This window comes from Mobula hypostoma, chromosome 6 (assembly GCF_963921235.1).
Source record: "Mobula hypostoma chromosome 6, sMobHyp1.1, whole genome shotgun sequence".
Lineage (NCBI taxonomy): Eukaryota > Metazoa > Chordata > Chondrichthyes > Myliobatiformes > Myliobatidae > Mobula > Mobula hypostoma.
In genome coordinates, this window is record NC_086102.1 from 72708794 (window position 1) to 72727480 (window position 18687).

At 44.1% G+C, this 18687-nt stretch overlaps 1 long non-coding RNA gene across 1 annotated transcript in view; it reads left to right on the forward strand.

The window, feature by feature from the left end:
- Positions 1–6463, forward strand: part of LOC134348109 (uncharacterized) — a 46866-nt gene extending 40403 nt beyond the window's left edge. The window contains exon 3 of the long non-coding RNA XR_010018354.1: positions 5285–6463. This is a non-coding gene — a long non-coding RNA (uncharacterized LOC134348109). The remainder of the gene's footprint in view (positions 1–5284) is intronic.
- Positions 6464–18687: the final 12224 nt, after the last annotated feature.

An 18687-nucleotide genomic window follows, 5' to 3' on the forward strand; every position in this document is an offset into this window, starting at 1 on the left:
GCTAACCGGTCTATAATTCCCCGGTTTATCTCTCCCTCCTTTTTTAAAAAGTGGGATTACATTAGCCACCCTCCAATCCTCAGGAACTAGTCCAGAATCTAACGAGTTTTGAAAAATTATCACTAATGCATCCACTATTTCTTGGGCTACTTCCTTAAGCACTCTAGGATGCAGACCATCTGGCCCTGGGGATTTATCTGCCTTCAATCCCTTCAATTTACCTAACACCACTTCCCTACTAACATGTATTTCACTCAGTTCCTCCATCTCACTGGACCCTCTGTCCCTTACTATTTCTGGAAGATTATTTATGTCCTCCTTAGTGAAGACAGAACCAAAGTAATTATTCAATTGGTCTGCCATGTCCTTGCTCCCCATAATCAATTCACCTGTTTCTGTCTGCAGGGGACCTACATTTGTCTTTACCAGTCTTTTCCTTTTTACATATCTATAAAAGCTTTTACAGTCCGTTTTTATGTTCCCCGCCAGTTTTCTCTCATAATCTTTTTTCCCCTTCCTAATTAAGCCCTTTGTCCTCCTCTGCTGAACTCTGAATTTCTCCCAGTCCTCAGGTGAGCCACTTTCTCTGGCTAATTTGTATGCTACTTCTTTGGAATTGATACTATCCCTAATTTCTCTTGTCAGCCATGGGTGCACTACCTTCCTTGATTTGTTCTTTTGCCAAACTGGGATGAACAATTGTTGTAGTTCATCCATGCAACCTTTAAATGCTTGCCATTGCATATCCACCATCAATCCTTTAAGTGTCATTTGCCAGTCTATCTTAGCTAATTCACGTCTCATACCTTCAAAGTTACCCCTCTTTAAGTTCAGAACCTTTGTTTCTGAATTAACTATCTCACTCTGCATATTAATGAAGAATTCTACCATATTATGGTCACTCTTACCCAAGGGGCCTCTCACGACAAGATCGCTAATTAACCCTTTCTCATTGCTCAAAACCCAGTCCAGAATAGCCTGCTCTCTAGTTGGTTCCTTGACATGTTGGTTCAAAAAACCATCCCGCATACATTCCAAGAAATCCTCTTCCTCAGCACCTTTACCAATTTGGTTCACCCAGTCTACATGTAGATTGAAGTCACCCATTATAACTGCTGTTCCTTTATTGCACACATTTCTAATTTCCTGTTTAATACCATCTCTGACCTCACTACTACTGTTAGGTAGCCTGTACACAACTCCCACCAGCGTCTTCTGCCCCTTAGTGTTACGCAGCTCTACCCATATCGATTCCACATCTTCCCGGCTTATGTCCTTCCTTTCTATTGCGTTAATCTCTTCTTTAACCAGCAACGCCACCCCACCTCCCCTTCCTTCATGTCTATCCCTCCTGAATATTGAATATGTAACTAGCTTAGATGGGAATTTTTGTTGGCATAGTCCGATTGGGCTGAAGAGACTGTTTTTGTGCTCTGTCACTCAATAACTATGACACAATTTTGAAATAATGCATACATAAGACGTAATACACTGGAGCAGATTTAGGCCACTCAGCTCATCAAGTTTGGTCTGCCTTTCCATCATGGCGATTTATTAACCTTCTCAACCCCATTCTCCTACCTTCTCCCCGTAACCTTTGACGCTCTTACTAATCAAGAACCTATCAGCCTCTATTTTAAACAAACACAGCGACCTGCCCTCCACATCCATCTGTGGCAATTAATTCCACAAATTCACTACTCTTGGGCCCTAGACGCCCCCAACATCCACTTCAAATCTAATCTATCTAAGCCTTTCTCTATTCAATAGGTTTCAGTGAAATCCTCATCTTTCTTCTAAACTCCAGTGAGTACAGGCCCAGAGCCATTAATTCCCATGAACCTCCTCTGGACTCTCTCCAGTGCCGGCACATCCTTTCCTAGATAAAGGACCCAAAACCATTCACAATATTCTAAGTGCGGTCTGGCCAATGCCTGATAAAGCCTTAGCATTACATCCTTGTTTTTATATTCTAGTCCTCCCAAAATGAATGCTAACATCGCATTTGTCTTAATTACCACTCATTCATCACGCAAGTTAACCTGTAGAGAATCTTGCATGAGGACTCCCAAATTCCTTTGTTCCTCTGATTTCTGAATTTGCTCCTTGTTTAGAAATAATCTACCATAGTGCATGACCATACACTTCCCCACACTATATTCCATCTTCCACTTCCTTACCCATATTTGCCTAATCTGTCCAAGTCTTTCTGCAGTCTCTTCACTTCTGCAACAGTACCTGCCTTCCACCCATCTTTCAGGTGCACTGACTATATTGTTAACTGACCATGAATGCTACTGAAGTGGCCATGCAATGGCATGGGTCCTCTATGCAGATGTGTTAAATGCAGCAAAAGCCCTTCTGCATGAATAACATCATTGTCATCGTCTTAAAGGCACCAATGATTGATAGGAAGAGTCAGAAGAACTTAAAAAGCAATTTACAGATAATTAATGATCACATCACTGAGTGCTAGTGGTACTCCTCTCTGTTGTCATGCAAGCTAGATTGTTGAAGTAAAAAGTGGCAATATTGGTGTCAAATCAGCTTTGCCAGACAATTAAAATTCATGACTAACAACAGGATTAGTCTGCACTGTATAATTCTGATAGGTATTTGCACCAAAGTGGCATCTGGATTAATTCATTAAAAAATATACATGTGAACCATTTATGATATCTAAATATACGAGTGCCCATGACGGCGATGATCCATATTGCCTGCTACCACTTTCTTGTATCTAGGATTTTCAAACCTTGTAAGAGGCTTGACTAAAAGAATTAGTTTAAAATGTAAGCTCATCAGGAATAACTATAAAACATAAGAGAATTTGGATTTTGATTTATGAAGGTCTGTCAGTTTTAGTGAGTCCTGAGATATTTTCCATCAAACTTCATAGAAACAATACTGTGTGAAGTTAATGATTAGACTATGCATTATGTCTTTCTTACCTAATACATGAACTTCAAACAGTACTAGCAATATTAATCTGGGTAATTTTCTGAAAATATTTCATCGCCCTGTGCCTTAAAATCTATAGGAAAATAAAAAATGTGCAAGGAGATGTAATTTGGTAAGCCAAATACGTTGATTAATTGGCTACGTGGTTCAGGATTATCGCATGTGAAATTTTCACAAGTAAAATTAGTTTTAAAATATATTATGTAAGTGTATGTATAATGAAACCCAGATGATTAAAAGTCCAAGAACAGAGTCGTATGCTTAGAGATGTTGAGATAATGAGTTGAATAATGGGCAAAATAATTCCAGAACTCCCATAAATACTACAACTGAGAATTTAAGAGTGATTCATATTATCCTGTCAAAACAAAGATAAGGTATTAATCACAGATCAGGGGATTAACTCAATTTATAAAATAAGTAGCACTGCAGAGCATAAAAACATAGATTTGTTATGGTGCAGGATTTGCTTGAATCATCAAGTCCATGCCAGCTCTCTTTAAAGCAATCCACTCATTCTGTTTTCCAGGCTCACTTTCTCTAGCTTGCAAATTATTTTTCCTCAGCTGACTATCCAATTCCCTAAGGGAATTTTTCCCAATTCCATTATAGGCAGCGCGTTCCTCATTGTACCTCCTGTCTACATTGCATTCACACCTCTTGCTCAACACCTTGAAAATATGTCTCTTGATCCTTGTTTATAGGAGCAGCTTTCCTCAGTTTATCTCATACGATATTTATTGTGACCTTGTGAATGTCTATCAGCTCTCCTCTCAACTTACTTTGTTCCTTGGAATCCCAGTTTATCCAGTGGAATCATTTCCTATATTCTTTCTCAGGCCTTCATATTCTTCCTAAATTAGAAATGGACGCAAGATTTTATTTGACTTCCAAAATTCCTATCATTGCCCATAGTAATATTCATCCAATTTGTTCATCTCTGTGTAACGTCAGAAAGCACTGAATGCTTCAGCTAAACCAAAAAGCTTTATTTCTGAGAGAACAGCATGTACAATCATGGGGATCATTTTCAATCCAACAATAATTTTCTCAGGCTTCTCTCCCTATCAAAAGACCTTCTACATATGACCATTTTCCAAGTTTATGCAGCTGCTAAAATGATCTTCATTTTTGGGCAGTTGCCCCATAGTAGATGATATTTTCATCCCGTTTCCATTTCCAGTTCTGAGGGCACTAATGTGGCTGAAGAATCCTTTTGCAAGACTTCGAGATCCTGACATGGGTGGGGTAGTTGGTGCTTGAATGTTTAGGTTAGTTGCATGCATATAACACCGTTATGGGCTCCTACTGCTTTTTGCATTGGGGCTACACACGCTACAATTGAAGAGAACCAAGTCCAGTATTTTCTCAGTTGCATTCTTTCCACCTAAAGTGGTCATGGACCAGAGGTTCCCTGTAAGCGTGTTACACTTTCTCAACGCGGCAGGCCACCAGCAACTTTTATGTGTGTTGCTTGAAATTCCAGCATCTGCAGATTTCCTCGTGTTTAGACTTTCTCAAGGTCACTTTGAGAATACCTATGAATTATTTTCCTTACTTCTTCCTTTGATGGAGCTTGTAGAGTGCTTATTTCAGGAATACAATGTGCCTCACTCATTGCAGCCAGTTGGATGTAATCAAAATCCCAGCTGGATATGCTGCCCTGAAACAAATTTGCCTATCATTTCAATAGACTTGGAGGAGTTTGCTGAGATATCGCAGGGTTCATTAGAGACTGCAAATCCTGGAATCTGGAACAACACACAAAGTGCTGGAGGAACTCAACAGGTCAGGCAGTATTCATGGAGGAAAATGGACAGCTGATGTCTGGGCACCCTCATATGCAGGCAGCTGGATGAGGTTGGCAATCACATTGTGTGCATGCATGTTCCAGCCAATCTGTATTTCATTATGGTTGAATTTAACTCTCTTCTTTTCATTTTAGTTTTGGCAAGTTTTGACCAAAGCAAACTCACCACTTACCTTCGTCCTTGCTCTGGGAAAGAAGACTTCAGCACAAATTGATGCTGTAAAGGAGTGAAATTAATTTAGTATAAAGTTACTGCTTCTCAGCCATTCTTATTAAAATTCAGTGAACTGTTCCTCTGTTCAGTGTCTCTCCCTCTGCACTTGGGCCATCACTTGTTGGGTCATAACTGGTAATCCATTGATTTTTTTTCCTGTGAGTGTAACAATGAATGGTGACGTTCTTAGCTTACTTCAACTTACTTGTGCTGTCAAAACTTCCAGATTATAATTTTCTGGCAGACATTTACCCTTGGAAATGCCCTTGTAACTTCTAATCTTTTTCTATATTTCATAGACAAACAGAAAGCGGAATCAATACAGTAATCAATTAGAAACAAGAGAAAATTTGCAGATGCTGGAAATCCAAGCAACACACACAGAATGCTGGAGGAACTCAGCAAGCCAAGCAGCAACTATGGGAAAGAGTACAGTCGACATTTTGAGCTGAAACCCTCCAGAAGGACTCAATTAGAGTCCTTTGCATGTATTGGTTTCTCTACCATTAATACCGAAGACTGCTTTAAGTGAAGAGGGGAAAAAACATTATTTTTCATAATTTCAGTTTGCCACTTCCAATCTTCATTAGCTAAACTGATCCTAGGAAAGGGATTGCATTTATATAGGGCCTTTCACAGCATCAAGTCATTTGAAAGTGCCAACCGAAGTATTCATTGCTGTTTCATTTTGCACATACAAATGCAGGGAAGGCTGCTTCAGTGTGAGTTAAAGGAGCCTAACTCTGGGGAGTTATTTAGATGGCAACCTAGCCAGCACCACTCCACCCTCAGAAATACGCAGAACACAACTCCTATCATAAATACATAGTTGTGACCTTCACCTGGTCCACCAATCCAAAAATTGGACCTGACCATCTTATACTAACTGCCAAATGTTCTCCTTCCTGATAAATAGGTGTCCATTGAATTATGGCTGTTCGAGTTATGGAAATTTTCTCCTCTGGAATTCACAAATCACGACACCAAAAACTTGAGTTATCAGATAAAATTTTCTCTCACAGAATTTATCTGAAAAAAGTAAATAACTGAACTGAACACCCCCTTTTTTCAGCTCATGTTCTTTGACACAGCAGATGACATGGCTCTGTGCTATGGAAAATCACAGTACAGCCTGTTATCTAGGTGCAAATGATTGAAATCAAAGTTAGAAGTATTCCAGCATATTCCATCAGATTATGTTATATACAGTCGAATAGGGTCATACAGTCAAGAACTTGGAATGCACAGTGTGCTAAACTCCCTAAAACCTGATTTTAGCAGAGATGCTCATATAATTTAATATTTCTGGCATAAGTCATGCAAAGTGAGGTTTACAGAACAGACAATTTCCCAGCATCAAGTCAGCAACTACTGATACCATCATCCTTTACGTGTTTCTACCAATACTGACTCTAAGGTGGAGTTCAAAGTGTGATTTTGAATTATTCATGTATGTCTTTACAAATAAAAATGGTGTGAGGGCGTTTTATGTTTAAGAAAAACCCTAGCAACTCATTTATTGTAGACTAAACACTGAATATAAAATGCGGTAAAAGGACTTTAAGTAAATTACGTCATCACGTCAGACCAGCCTCTTATAGTGAGCCCTACTCAATGCCGGTGGCTGTGAATTATATATGTCTCCACCAATTACATTACCTGATGATCTCATTGCAGTTTAGATGAAATCCTGGATTACTTGCCAAATTAGTGGAACAGAAGGGATTTAAAAGGATCTTGAAAATGGACAATAAGAGTAATATTGCTCCCTTTTATTTCCATTCCAGCATGCATAATTAACCTGACAGCTGTGTTAGCTTTGGTGAGCCATTTATTTGACTTACTTCTTAGATCTGTGTTATTGAGCGTGTTATGTGAAGTCAAAATCTGAGCCAGTTGTAGTGAGACTGCCAATTTACTGGTGGGCTTAGCAACGGGCAGTGGAGGCTCCTTGTTTTTGACTGGGAAGCATGCTGTCTGTGGATAATGGAGATTGTGGAATTAATGTTGCAATCAACATTTCAATAAAGAGCTCTTGCGGAATACTTGGTAACTATGGAACAGGTTTGCTGGAGCTAGGGAATGGAAATATTCCAGTATTTTCTTTCTATGACATATATTTATTTGTACGATCAAATTATGGGCAATTTTATGTTGCTCATACAAATAATGAACAACATTACTTTGCCCTTGTTGCCTCCTGTAAAGTAGAAATGCAAAGTTGTGTTCTTGACACAAATATTACCTTCCTTACTTTGCACAAAATAATGTTGTTTGAGATTTTCCCAAATGCATATTTATATTCTGAGTCTGGTTTTGAGGGTTTGACAGTCAGACTCACTGATGTCATCATTTGTCTATTCTGCCTTGTGTTACTCTTCCCTTCAGCTCAGTGCTAGACCTCACAGTGCAAATCATTGCAAAAAAAAAATTAGGTATGTAATTAACCTACCTGAAAGTGAAATCAGTAATCCAAACATTTTGCTGAAAATATGGTGCTTTTCTTTTCCAATCTATTGGTGTTGATTTTGATTGGACTGGCCTTTTCAACACTAGCTTCTAAGAACCCATAGCATGTTATTTAAATATGTATTTTGAATAGGAATACACCCAAAGAATAAGTAATTAAGCTAATACACAAAATTCAAGGTAATTCAGATGGAATTTTGTAGGTACCGTGCTTTGACAACGGCATACTTTGTGTGTTAAACTAAGTCCAGGAGTCATACTCATAATCAGAATCAGAATTAGTTTTAGTATCACTGGCATTTGTCATAAGATTTGTGGTTTTGCAGCAGCAGTACATTGTAATACATAATAATAACTATAACTATAAATAAATAACTATAAATTGCAATAAGAAGTATATATATAAAAATTAAATTGTAGTACAAAAAGAGAGGGAAAAACTCTGAGGTAGTGTTCAATTCATTGTCCATTTGGAAATCAGATGGTGGAGGGGAAGAAGCTGTTATTGAATGTTGAGTCTGTGCTCTCAGATCCTGTACCTCCTCCTCAACGGTAACAATGAGAAGAGGGCATGTTCTGGGTGATGGGGGTACTGAACGATGTATGCCTTCTTTTTGCTTTTTGAGGCATCGCCTTTTGAAGGTGTCCTCAATGCAGGGGAGGCTAGTGCCAAGGATGGAGCTAGCTGAGTTTACATTTTCTGCAGCTTTTTCTTATTCCATCCATACCAGACAATGATACAACCAGTTAAAATGTCTTTGGTCACCTACTGATTCTCCTCAAACTTCTCAAGAAAAATGGCTGTTTTTTTTTGCCTTCTTTGTAGCTGCATTGATATGTTGGGCCCAGGATAGATCCTCAGATATGTTGACACACCCCGGAACTTGGAACTGCTCATCTTTTCCACTGCTGATCCCTCGATGAGGACTGGTGTGTGTTCCCTCAACTTCCTCTTCCTAAAGTCCACAATCAATTCCTTAGTCTTATTGACATTGTGTGCAAGATTGTTGCTGCGACGCCAATCGTGGATGTAGAGAAAGTACAGTGGTGGAGTAATCACGCATCCTTGAGATGCACCAGTGTTGATTGTCAGCAAGGTGGAGATGTTATTTCTGATCCACACAGAGTGTGGTCTCCTGGTGAGGAAGTCAAGGATCCAGTTGTAGACGGAGGTAGCCAGGCCCAGGTTTTGGAGTTTGCTGATTAGTACTGGTGGTACGATTGTGTTGAACACTGAGCTGTAGTCAATAAACAGATTATTGTTCCCGGTTTAAATATTAATATATTTTCAAAGTTTCATTGAAAATACATACTTTGGTGAGGGACAGAAAATACTATCCAAGCACCAAACTATGCAATTCCATTTTTTATTTGATGAATTAAAATTATGGATTTTAAAATACTATATGGTATAACAGGAACATAAATTATTGGTTGTCTGGTGAAATAAATACTTTAGTTCTTTTGTTCTTACAAGTTGTTTTATTTCAGAATAAAGTGTGGGCATGTAGGACTGAGATGAGGGGTACTTTCTTCACTCCAATGTAGAGAACCTCTGGAATTTGATAAGCTCAGTTGTTAGTTTCATTCAAAACAGATTTCTGTATATTACGGGAATCAAAGGATGCAGGATAGTGCTGGAAAATGATGCTGATGTAGAGCATGGTAGTGTAGTGGTGAGCACAACATATAACAGTACAGGTGACCTGAGTTCAATTCCCATCACTGCCTGTAAGGAGTTTGTATGTTCTCCCCGTGACCATGTGGGTTTCAGAATCAGGTTTATTATCACCGGCATGTGACATGAAATTTGTTAACTTAGCAGCAGCAGTTCAATGCAATACATAATAGCAGAGAAAAAATAATAATAAAAAATAAATTAAAAATAATAAATAATAATAAATAAACAAGTAAATCAATTATGTATATTGAATAGATTTTTTTAAATGCTGTTACGTACCCCGTAACTGGGTTGCCAAACCAGCAGAAATGGATCACTCAGATGGAGTCTGGATTACTAGATCTAAGAAAGTTTTATTAAAGAAACAAGCAACACAGTAATCGAAAGGATAATAAATGCAACAGTTCAGCAGTGATAAACACACATGTGCACAGAATTAAGATAACAGGATCAATCAAGCTCTATTGTTGTCTAGGGGTAAATGACCAATTTCAAAGTGACACAAAGTCCAGTTCAATTTAGTTCAGTTCGCAGTAATAGTTGCCATGGTGATGGACAATGTAGGGGGAGGGAGAGAGAGAGAACGGGAATGAATGATCATTCAGAAACGGCTTCCACACACAGACCTGCGATATTGCTCACAAGCAGCTTTCAGGCGAGTCCTTGGTGATGTCACCTGAGGTCACCGACTGTGACCCCTCCTCCAGATGCGGTCGATCCTCTGCAGTGAACCTGGCACCCAAGCAAGGGCGGACACACACCGGGTTCCCGCTGATCGTAGCTTTCCACCCTGTACGTCTAACGCTGATCACGCGATCAGCCGTCCAAGAGCTTTCCACCGACTTGTGAGAGGCGCACCGCTTCCAGGGTCTCGTTACCTCGGGGTGTCGTGTGTGTCTTGCCTTAGCGAACCTGTCCCTTTTTATCCCCCTGCTGGGGTATCGCCTGTCCATCATTTCAGACAGTTCAGGTTTCAAAGGGGGAGCCGCTCTAGACAGCTCTCTCTCCCGTCCCTTCATTACACATCTCCAAATCGCCTGTCCATCACTTCAAACAGTTCAGGGTTCAAAGGGGGAGCCAATCTTGACAATACCCAGACTGATGGCTCCTTCCTTAACATCTCCAATTGCTGCTTCATTGTGTTCCTTATCTCTCCCTCCCCTGAGGGCAGGTGGCAGACCAACTACTGATGCCACTGGTGCTAGCCCCGGCCAGCAAACATCTTAATTTATGTGTATTCTCGTCACAGTGCAAAAACAGAAATACTGTATATTTAAAAAAAGTGAGGTAGTGTCCAAAGATTCAATGTCCATTTAGGAATCGGATGGCAGAGGGGAAGAAGCTGTTCCTGAATCACTGAGTGATTTGTATCTGGCTTCTGTACCTCCTACCTGGTGGTAACAGTGAGAAAAGGGCATGCCCTGGGTGCTGGAGGTCCTTAATAATGGATGCTGCCTTTCTCAGACACCGCTCCCTGAAGATGTCCTGGGTAATTTGTAGGCTACTACCCAAGATGGAGCTGACTAGATTTACAACCTTCTGCAGCATTTTTTGGTCCTGTGCAGTAGCCCCTCCATACCAGACAGTGATGCAGCCTGTCAGAATGCTTTCATGGTACAACTATCAAAGTTTCTGAGTGTATTTGTTGACATGCCAAATCCCTTCAAACTCCTAATGAAGTATAGTCACTGTCTTGCCTTATAACTACATTGATATGTTGGGAATAAGCTAGATCCTCAGAGATCTTGACACCCAGGAACTTGAAGCTGCTCACTCTCTCCACTTCTGATCCCTCTATGAGTATTGATATGTGTTCCTTCATCTTACCCTTCCTGAAGTCCACATTCAGCTCTTTCGTCTTACTGACATTGAGTGCCAGGTTGTTGCTGTGGCACCACTCCACTAGTTGGCATATCTCACTCCTGTACGCCCCCTCATCGTCACCTGAGATTCTACCAACAATAGTCGTATCGTCAGCAATTTTATAGGTGGTATTTGAGCTATGCCCAGCCACACAGTCATGTGTATATAGAGAGTAGGGCAGTGGGCTAAGCACACACCCCTGAGGTGCGCCAGTGTTGATCGTCAGTGAGGAGGATATGATATCACCAATCTGCACAGATTGTGGTCTTCCAGTTAAGAAGTCAAGGATCCAATTACAGAAGGAGGTACAGAGACCCAGGTTCTGCAACTTCTCAATCAGGATTGTGGGAATGATGGTATTAAATGCTCAGCTATAGTCGATGAACGGCATCCTGACATAGGTGTGTGTGTTGTCGAGGTGGTCTAAAGCCGTGTGGAGAGCCAGTGAGAGCTGTAGACCTGTTGTGGCAATAGTCAAGTTGCAATGGATCCAGGTCCTTGCTGAGGCAGGAGTTCAGTCTAGTCATGACCAGCCTCTCAAAGCATTTTATCACTGTCGATGTGAGTGCTACCGGGCGATAGTCATTAAGGCAGCTCACATTATTCTTCTTAGGCATTGGTGTAATTGTTGCCTTTTTGAAGCAAGTGGGAACTTCCGCCCATAGCAGTGAGAGGTTGAAAATGTCCTTGAATACTCCTGCTAGTTGGTTGGCACAGGTTTTCAGAGCCTTACCAGGTACTCCATTGAGACCTTCCGCCTTGCGAGCGTTCACTCTCTTTAAAGACAGTCTAACATCGGCCTTTGAGACGGAGATCACAGGGTCATCAGGTACAGCTGTAGTTGTGCTCTCCCTTTCAAAGCGTGCATAGAACGCGTTGAGTTCATCTGGTAGTGAAGCATCGCTGCCATTCATGCTATGGGGTTTCGTGTGGTAGGAAGTAATGTCTTGCAGACCCTGCCAGAGTTGCCGTGCATCTGAAATCACCTCCAGTCTTGTACAAGATTGTCTCTTCACCCTTGAAATTGCCCTCCTCACAAACTTGAATGCCACAGATCTAGCCTTCAGCAGATGTACCTCCTGGGTCATTCACAGCTTTTGGTTTGGGAATGTACAGTAAGTCTTTGTGGGCACACACTCATCCACACAGCTTTTAGTGAAGTTGGTAACAACTGTGGCATACTCATCCAGATTCGAAGATGAATCCCTGAATACAGTCCATTCCACCGATTCAAAGCAGTCCTGTAGGCGCTCCTGTGCTTCCCTTGTCCATACATTCTTGGTTCTCACTGCTGGTGCTGCAGTCTTCAGTCTCTGCCTATACTCAGGGAGTAGAAGTACAGCCAGGTGATCAGACTTCCCGAAGTGAGTGCATGGAATAGCACAGTAGGCATTCTTGATGGTGGTGTAGCAATGGTCCAGTGTGTTGTTTCCTCTGGTATTGCAAGTGATCTGATAATAATAATTGCTTAGTAATTTTTTCAGACTGGCCTGGTTAAAATCTCCCAAAACAATGGTGAAGGCGATAGGGTGCGCTCTTTCATGCATATTGATCCCATTGCTCAGATCATCTAAAGCCTGCTTGACATTGGCCTGAGATGGGATGTAAACTGCAAGCAAGATGACTCCGGAGAACTCCCGTGGGAGGTAAAAAGGATGGCACTTTACTGGTAGATATTCCAGGTCTGGTGACCAGAATTGGGTTAGCATTGATATATTTGTGTACCAAGAAGAGCTGATCATGAGGCAGACTCCTCCACCTCTGTTTTTGAGAGACTCTATGGATCTATCCTAACGCTGTATAGTAAACCCATCTGGGTACTCCAGTTTCGTCTCACAGTCCAAAGTTTGATGCAATTGGTAGGTTAATTGGTCATTATAAATTGTCCCTTGGTCAGGCTAGGATTAAATTGGAGGGATTGCAGGACATCCTGGCTCAAGGTGCAGGAAAGGCCTTCCCCGTGATGTATCTCAATAAATAATAAAAGGCAGACTCGAAGGGCCAGATGACCTGCTCTTGCTTCTATTTCATAAGTTTTATTTTAACAGAAGCAAATCACTATGTTGTTCATTTTTGTGAAATTGAACTGGCCAAACCATAACAGGAAGACATGGTAAATTCTTTTGTAATTTTGGTTTGTAAAATGTATCAATGTTTTGTTTGTGACATTTAATAGTGCAACCTGTAAATGTCAGCAAACAGTGAGTTTCAACTGTGCTACTCAGCTCTGAAGTCATTGTCCATACCGCCCATTGCTTCCCACCTATCTTGATTAAAACAATCAAGACCCTCGTGTTGTGTTCATTATTGGGGGATGGTGTAGAGCACACAGCAGGATACGCCACTGAACTTTATTGATAATCCTGCTTGTACAGTACGTGACTGTGGTAAACCATATATATATGTTGTAACTGGGTTACTTGTCTGGACACACCCCTCTGCTAACTGCCCCTGTGGCTCCCCCCACAGACCCCTGAATAAAGGTGATTGGGCCATGGCTCCTTCTTTCAGTCCAGGGGCAGATACTCAGCATGGTGGAGGTCATATTTTACTGCTAATAAAAGCCTTTCAGTATTTACTCTACTTCTAGTCTTTTGGAGTTACTGATGGTGCATCAATTTTATTAGCAGTAATTTTAAAGCATGGAATGTCTCCCTGAGACCGGGCAAGTCAGACCTCGACCCGCAAACACCTGAAGCTGGAAATGCTTTCGAACTCTGGCTGGCTTGCTTCGAATCATACCTAGAGGCGATTGAAGTGACCGAGTCCACAGCAAAGCGCAGAGTTCTACTCTCCAGGGTCAGTCCACGGGCATACTCGATGATCAGAGACCAACCGAGCTACGACAGCACGACGAGCGCCCTCAAAAGACAATACCTGTAGTCGGTAAACACCGTCTACACGCAGCATCGCTTAGTGACATGGCACCAGAAGCCTGGAGAGTCGAGTGCTGAGTTTGTCCAGGCACGACAGATGCCCGTGTGGACCTGCGGCAGTGAGAGATGCTTTCGTCATGGGGACCAGGTCAGTGTATGTCCTCCAGCAGCTGCTGGAAAAAGCTGATCTTATCTTACGTTTGGCGATTGAGCTGGCCGACACGCTGGAGGCTGCTCTGCACAACTCTGAGGCTCTCCAGGCACGTGATCCCCCGACGGCCTCGTGGACACCGCAGACCCCGCAACCTGCCGGCGAATCGACCTCAGCTGCTGCCAGTCGCGAGTCTGCGACGTGCTATTTCTGTGGCTCGAGAAGCACCCCCGGACACGCTGCCCAGCCCGAGAAGCTACCTGCTTCAGCTGCGGAAAGAAGGGCCACTTTGCCAAGGCCTGTAAGTCCAAACAGCGGGGATCGAGCAGCACCGTGTGCGAGGCATGGGGGTCGCCGTCTTGCCTGCTGCCATCTTCCCTGCATGTTGCCACCACATGCGAGACATAGGGGTGGCCTTCTTGGTCGGCACCACCTCCCACCACCTAGGACCAACGGGTGCTCAGGGGGATCCCCACCGCGCCGGACCAAGACAGTGACTCAACCCTGGCCTCCGTGACCCTCGACCAAAGCGCTCCCCACCAGCTCGCAAGGTCATTGATGGACATCCTGGTGGAGGGGCGCAGGACAATCTGTCTGTTTGATACAGGCAGCATGGAGAGTTTTATCCACCCGGACACGGTGCAGCATTGTGGACTCATGATACAGCCGGTAAGTCAGAGGGTCGCCATGGCTTCCGGGTCGCATACAACGGACATCTGGGGGTGGGGGGTGCGGTTGTGTAGCGACGCTAGTGGTGCAGGGCACAGAATATCGAGACTTTACGTTACCGATCATGCCTCAACTCTTTCCCCAGTGCTATTGGGGCTCGACTTCCAGAGCCACCTGAAAAGCGTGACAATGGAGTATGATGGGCCCCTCCCATCAATCACTGTCGTAAATCCTCAGTTTTGTAGGAATATGTCACAAACCCCACTACTGACCACCCACACACACCGACCCGTACATCCCACCCAACACCATGCCAACAGCTGCACTACGGTCACCACTTGTGGCCTTTCCACCCTCAAGATCCCTCCCCCACCGCTGTTCGCCAACCTGACCCCTGACTGTAAACCTGTGGCAACTAAAAGCAGGAGGTACAGCGCAGGGGACAGAGGCTTCATCAAGTCAGAGGTGCAGTGGCTGCTCAAGGAGGGGGTCATTGAGGCAAGCACAAGTCCTTGGAGGGCGCAGATGGTCGTTGTTTGGAACGGGGAGAGAAATAGGATGGTTGTGGACTATAGCCAGACCATCAATAGGTTCACGCAGCTTGACGCGTACCCTCTACCCTGCATCGCGGATATGGTCAATCAGATAGCACAGTACAAGGACCATAGACCTAAAATCTGCTTACCATCAGCTCCCCATCCGCCGGGAGGACCGCCCTTACACCGTCTTCGAGGCGGACGGCAGGCTTTATCACTTCCTGCGCGTCCCCTTCGGTGTCACGAATGGTATCTGTCTTCCAGAGGGCAATGGGCTGGATGGTGGACCAGTGCCAACTGAAGGCCACGTTCCCATATCTGGATAACATCACCATCTGCGGTCACGACCGGCAGGATCACGACAACAACCTCCAAAAATTTCTCCAAGCAGCCAAAGTTTTCAATCTCACCTATAACAAGGACAAGTGGGTGTTCGGAACCACCAGACTTGCTATCTTTGGGTGTGTCGTGGAGAACGGAGTCATTGGCCCTGACCCCGACCGTATGCGCCCCCTGTTGGAACTCCCTCTTCCCAACACCCTCAGATCCCTCAAAAGGTGCCTGGGCTTCTTTTCATATTACGCCCAATGGGTCTCTAACTACGCAGACAAGGCCCACCCCCTGGTCAAGTCCACCACGTTCCCCCTCTCAGCTGAGGCCCGCACGGCCTTCAGCCGCATAAAAGGGGACATTGCCAAAGCAGCAATACATGCAGTGGATGAGGCCATTCCCTTCCAAATGGAGAGTGATGCCTCCGACTTCACGCTGGCTGCTACCCTCAACCAGGCAGGAAGACCAGTGGAGTTCTTCTCCCGTACCCTTCAAGGCCCTGAAATTCGGCACTCTGCGGTGGAGAAAGAGGCCCAAGCCATAGTGGAAGCTATTAGGCACTGGAGGCACTATCTCGCCAGCAAAAAGTTCACCCTGCTGACTGACCAGCGCTAGTCACATTCATGTTTAGTAACCAACAGCGGGGTAAAATCAAAAATGATAAAATTCTGAGGTGGAGAATCGAACTCTCCACCTTCAACAATGACATCATGTACAGGCCTGGGAAGCTCAATGAGCCGTCCGATGCCCTATCCTGGGGAACGTGCACCAGCGCGCAGATCGACCGGCTATACGCCCTACATGTAGATCTTTACCACCCGGCTTTTCCACTTCATGAAAGCCCGGAACCTGCCTTACTCCCTTGAGGAGATCAGGACGATGATCAGGGACTGCCAAGTCTGCGCAGAGTGCAAACCGCACTTCAACCGACCTGAAAAGGCACAACTAATCAAGGCCACCGGCCCCTTTGAGCGACTGAGTGTTGACTTTAAGGGCCCCCTTCCCTCCACCGACCGCAATGTGTACTTCTTTAATGTTATCGACGAGTACTCGCGGTTCCACTTCACCATCCCCTGCCCTGATACCACTACCATGTCAGTTATAAAAGCCCTGCACAAGCTCTTCACTCTGTTCGGATACCCATGCTATATCCACAGTGACAGAGGGTCCTCGTTTATGAGTGACGAGCTGTGCCAATATCTACTGGCTAGGGGAATTGCAACCAGTAGGACCACGAGCTATAATCCCCGGGGGAATGGACAGGTAGAGAAGGAGAATGGCACAGTGTGGAAAGCCACACTCTTAGCCCTCAGGTCAAAGGGACTGCCGGTCTCCCGCTGGCAGGAGGTCCTTCCCGAGGCACTCCACTCCATCTGCTCCCTGTTATGCACGGCCACCAATGCCACCCCTCATGAGCGGCTCTTTTCTTTTCCCAGAAAGTCGACCACTGGGACCACCCTACCAACTTGGCTGATGTCTCCGGGGCCAGTGCTGCTCCGGAAACATGCAAGGAGCAATAAATACTCCCTGATGGTCGAGAGGGTTCACTTACTTCATGTGAACCCCCAGTATGCCTATGTGGTTTTACCCGATGGGCGGGAGGACACAGTCTCCATCCATGACCTGGCGCCCGCAGGCGCACTGGGCCCCTACCCTGAACACTCCATGGTGACTTAACCCCGTGTCCACCGATATATATACCCACGAGACACTGTACACTCCAAGCCCTACACAGACACCACACGACACTCCCATACTGGGCACGACGCACACGCACTAGGGATTACCGATGCCTAAAGTGCTGACACCTCAAGTCAGGCCGGAGCCAGCACAACCGCCGTCGCCAGTGCAATCAACACCGGTGCTACGTAGATCACAGCGACGGACTCGACCGCCTGATAGACTTAACCTGTAACTATACTTGTAAATATTGTCAGTGACTTCACCCCGCAGGACTCTTTTTTAAAAAAAAGGAGGGGTGAATGTGGTAAACCATGTATAAATGTTGTAACTGGGTTACCTGTCTGGACACACCCCTCTGCTGACTGCCCCTGTAGCTCCTCCCACAGACCCCTGATTAAAGGTGATTGGGCCTTGGCTCCTTCTCTCAGTCCAGGGGCAGACACTCAGCATGCTGGGGGTCACATTTTACTGCTAATAAAAGCCTTTTGGTATTTACTCTACTTCCAGTCTTTTGGAGTTATTGATGGTGCATCAGTGACCTCTTCCCTTGTGGGAGTGGCTAACAGTATGGCATGGGATTAACACTATTAACTACCGTTACACCTTGTGTTTTGTCAGTGCAATGCTCAGTAATAAGCTGCAGTTACACCTGTGGAAGAATTTAGCTAGCAGCAAAACTCTGTAGAATTAGTTGTATTAATTTTTTTTTCAAATGGCAACATAAGTCAGGATCTTCTGATGACTGACATGCTTCATGGCTTGCCCCTTGCTGGCCTTTGGCAACAATACACTGTTCCTATCAGCCTGCCCCAAGTGCAATCTTCAAGGGGATGTTAGCTCCCAGCTGTATTCTGAGTCTCATCGCAGGGCTGAGACTGGCTGGCTGGCTGGTCGCCTGACTGGCTCTAGTTGTCAGTCAGCGCCTGCCCTCAGGCTCGCCGGCTGTTAGTATTGGCAGACTTACAGAATTCCATGGAAATATTTCCCAATGTTAATTTTATAGTCTATGTATCAGAGTAAATTCCTGAAGTTCCAGTATTTGTTAGTATCCTTTAATGCTTGTTCTTGAAGAATATCCCTCAAATATTTTGGAATGTGAAATATATGAACTTTCAACTTCAGAATATTTTATTGTTGATGTCCATTTAATGAGGCACCTGCTACCTAATCTGGGATTATTTTATTACGCTTAAAGTAGCTTTAAAAACCCAAGGAAGACAACACAAGATGACAACACTGTTAGTGGGCCTGGACTCCTGGTGGTTCAGCAAATGGTGAGGTGACTGAGCTCACTGCTGTGGTCCACACTTGGAAACTAAAGCAGAAGTAATCACGCGGATCAGATAAAATAAGTAGCAAAAATAAAATACAGATGGAAGGAACAAACTGGATCTGAGCCAGGATAATTTGGATCTGATGGCCAGGGGGCACTAAGTGCCCCAGG